The sequence below is a fragment of the Chiloscyllium plagiosum genome, chromosome 5 (assembly GCF_004010195.1).
Source record: "Chiloscyllium plagiosum isolate BGI_BamShark_2017 chromosome 5, ASM401019v2, whole genome shotgun sequence".
NCBI lineage: Eukaryota > Metazoa > Chordata > Chondrichthyes > Orectolobiformes > Hemiscylliidae > Chiloscyllium > Chiloscyllium plagiosum.
The window spans coordinates 40,313,687-40,317,604 of NC_057714.1; the positions used below are offsets into that span (position 1 = coordinate 40,313,687).

The window sequence follows — 3,918 nt, forward strand, 5'->3', positions numbered from 1 at the left end:
ACAAGGGTACCACATTTGCTATCCTCCAGTCTTCTGGCACTACTCCTGTAGCCAAAGAGGACATAAAGATCAAGGCCAATGGCTCTGCAATCTCCTCCCTTGCTTCCCAGAGAATCCTAGGATAAATGCCATCAGGCCCAGGGGACTTATCTATTTTCACCTTTTCCAGGATTTCCAACACCTCTTCTCTACATACCTCAAGGCCATCCATTCTACTTATTTGTGCCTCAGTATTCTCATCGACAACAATGCCCTGTTCCTGTGTGAATACTGAAGAAAAGTATTCATTCATTGTCTCCCCAATCTCTTCCGCCTCCACACGCAACTTCCCCCTACTATCCTTGACTGGACCTATTCCTACCCTAGTCATTCTTTTATTCCTAACATACCTATAGAAAGCCTTAGGGTTTTCCCTAATCCTATCTACTAAGGACCTTTCGTGTCCCCTCCTTGCTGCTTTTAGCTCTCTCTTCAGGTCCTTCCTGGCTACCCTATAACTCTCAATCGCCCCAATTGAACCTTCACGTCTCATCTTGAGATAGGCCGCCCTCTTCCATTTAACAAGGGATTCCAATTCCTTATTAAACCACGGCTCCCTCGCACGACCCTTTCCTTCCTGCCTGACAGGTACATAATTATCAAGGACACTCAATAGTTGCCCCTTGAACAAGTTCCACATATCATTTACACTCTTGCCTTGGAGTCTACTTTTCCAAGCCACACATCCTAAGTCATGCCTCACCGCATCATAATTTCCCTTACCCCAGCTATAATTCTTGCCCTGTAGTACACACTTATCCCTCTCCATCACGAGTGTAAAAATCACCGAATATTTTCTCCAAATTTACCCTATCAAACCCTTTTGTAATTTAAAGACCATGGTCACATTTCAGCCGTCTCTCTTCGAGAGACACAAGCCCCAGCTGTTCAATTTTTGTTATTACAATTAACTGCTATCATTCTTGAAAATGTGCCATTTTCTTCAGTATCTCAAAATTAATAAGTTAAAAATCACACAACACCAGGTTATAGTCCAACAGGCTTATTTGGAGGCACTAGCTTTCTAAGTGCTGCTTCTTCATCAGGTGGTTGTGACGAAGAAGCAGCACTTCGACCTGGTGTTGTGTGATTTTTAACTTTGTACACCCCAGTCTAACACCGGCACCAACAAATTAAAATTATAAAGTTGTCTAACCAAGGTTCTCCACAAGTTTACATTCAGTTAATATGTGTTCCACAAAATAGTCATATTGGTCTGCAAACATTGGGTGGAATCTTTTATAGAGGTCTGAGTGACATAGTCTATGTACTGGTTAGGTGGATTGGCCATGCTATGATGGCTGAATTGGACGCGCTGTCGAGCAAAGTCAATCTTGACATTAGCAACATCTTGTTGCAACTTTTATGGTGTTTCTGAGTAGTGAGGCAACTTTGTTAATAGGTAAAGGCGAGTTGCTAATTAAGGGGGATTATAATTGTTAAATGCATTATTAGCACTTCAATTTACCTCATTAATGTTTAGCTTTTGATCTTGCCAAAACTACCGAACAAGGTGATTCTTGAGAATTCACAATATGAAGTAGGTACCTGGCAGCTTTAGGTTGTTGTTGGCTGCAACCTGTCTCCAAACACTGCTGTGGCAATTAGCACAATCACAGAACCAAGCAGCTCGCTTTGCTAGGTAAAAACAATGACTGCAGATGCTAGAAACCAGATTCTGGATTAGTGGTGCTGGAAGAGCACAGCAGTTCAGGCAGCATCCAAGGAGCAGCGAAATCGACGTTTCGGGCAAAAGCCCTTCATCAGGAATAAAGGCAGAGAGCCTGAAGCGTGGAGAGATAAGCTAGAGGAGGATGGGGGTGGGGAGAAAGTACCATTGAGTACAATAGGTGAGTGATGGAGGGGATGAAGGTGATAGGTCAGGGAGGAGAGGGTGGAGTGGATAGGTGGAAAAGGAGCTAGGCAGGTCGGACAAGTCCGGACAAGTCATGGGGACAGTGCTGAGCTGGAAGTTTGGAACTAGGGTGAGGTGGGGGAAGGGGAAATGAGGAAACTGTTGAAGTCCACATTGATGCCCTGGGGTTGAAGTGTTCCGAGGCGGAAGAATGGGCGGCACGGTGGCACAGTGGTTAGCACTGCTGCCTCACAGCGCCTGAGACCCGGGTTCAATTCCCGCCTCAGGCGACTGACTGTGTGGAGTTTGCACATTCTCCCCGTGTCTGCGTGGGTTTCCTCCGGGTGCTCCGGTTTCCTCCCACAATCCAAAGATGTGCAGGTCAGGTGAATTGGCCGTGCTAAATTGCCCGTAGTGTTAGGTAAGGGGTAAATGTAGGGGTGTGGGTGGGTTGCGCTTCGGCGGGTCGGTGTGGACTTGTTGGGCCGAAGGGCCTGTTTCCACACTGTAATGTAATCTAATCTAAAAAAAATGATGAGGCATTCTTCCTCAAGGTGTCTGGTGGAGAGGGAGCGGCGGTGAAGGAGGCCCAGGACCTCCATGTCCTTGGCAGAGTGGTGAAGGAGGCCCAGGACCTCCATGTCCTTGGCAGAGTGGGAGGGGGAATTGAAATGTTGGGCTACGGGGCGGTGTGGTTGATTGGTGCGGGTGTCCCGGAGATGTTCCCTAAAGCGCTCTGCTAGGAGGTGCCCAGTCTCCCAAATGTAGAGGAGACCGCATCGGGAGCAACGGATACAATAAATGATATTAGTGCATTTAATATCATGTGCAGGTAAAACTTTGATGGGTGTGGAAGGCTCCTTTAGGGCCTTGGATAGAGGTGAGGGAGGAGTTGTGGGCACAGGTTTTACACTCCCCCTCCCATTCTGCCGAGGACATGGAGGTCCTGGGCCTCCTTCACTTTTGCCCGAAACGTCGATTTCGCTGCTCCTTGGATGCTGCCTGAACTGCTGTGCTCTTCCAGCACCACTAATCCAGAATCTGGTTTCCAGCATCTGCAGTCATTGTTTTTACCTCGTTGATTTTAACCCTACTGCGAATCCTCTTGCAAGGATGCTTGCCTTGAAGAAGTTTTCCTCCTCTCTTTACAAGAATCTCAGGGAGTCCCTCTCCCACTGCAACTCCCAGGTCATTTCCTCTGCCCTGAAGCTCTTCAACCATGTTGTGAAACAAACTCGCTACCACAGCCACATTTGCTTCATTAGTGCCTGCCTCCGTAACCAACTCATCCCACACGGACTCCGGACCACCTTTAAACCAGCAGAGATCGGAACCAAACAGGACAAGCAGTACAGACTACAGATTCAAAACCACCAGCAACGGTTCTCCTTCAAGATCCTCCGCTCCACGCTCACAGCAATGCGCCAGCACCTAACCTCTCTACAGTCATCCCTGCCTCAGCTGAGGGCCACACTCTCTCAGAATTGCAAAGGACCCACTCTGTACTATATCCTCAGGAGAATTCATACTCTCAACAAACAGTATTTCAATTCCATCTCAAACATCAAAAACTGTAAGTACAACAAACTTTCATCTACCCACCTCCATAACCAGAGCTCCTTAAACACTCCAGAAGATTCCCCCGGCCTCAGAAACTACTCCGACGCCATTAGCCTTGCGGCTGATGCAGGTGCTACCACTATGCTGCTTGATGATGTCACTTCTGCCCCCATCATGGCCACTCCCACAACCACTTCTGCCCCTCTCAATTCCTCATGCATCACACGTGACATCACGTCCGCCCCTCACATCATCGCTGATGCCACACACTCAGTGAATTCCGCCACCCCTACTGCCGTGGTCACCACCACTTCCGCCCCCACCAGCGCCATTCACCTGCATTCTGCTGACACGCCCCCCACAGACCCCACTGTCACTATCCCCAACCCCCAGAAACCCGGGGGGAGCACTACCCCTGCTCATGACTCCACCCCCATTCCCCCCACCATCACACCCACTCCAGG

The 3,918-nt window shown here is 48.6% G+C and overlaps 1 protein-coding gene across 1 annotated transcript in view; it reads left to right on the plus strand.

Moving 5' to 3' along the window:
- si:dkey-256h2.1 (uncharacterized protein LOC337520 homolog) overlaps positions 1–3,918 on the plus strand; it is a 246,928-nt gene that overhangs the window by 76,411 nt on the left and 166,599 nt on the right. The window lies entirely within an intron of this gene.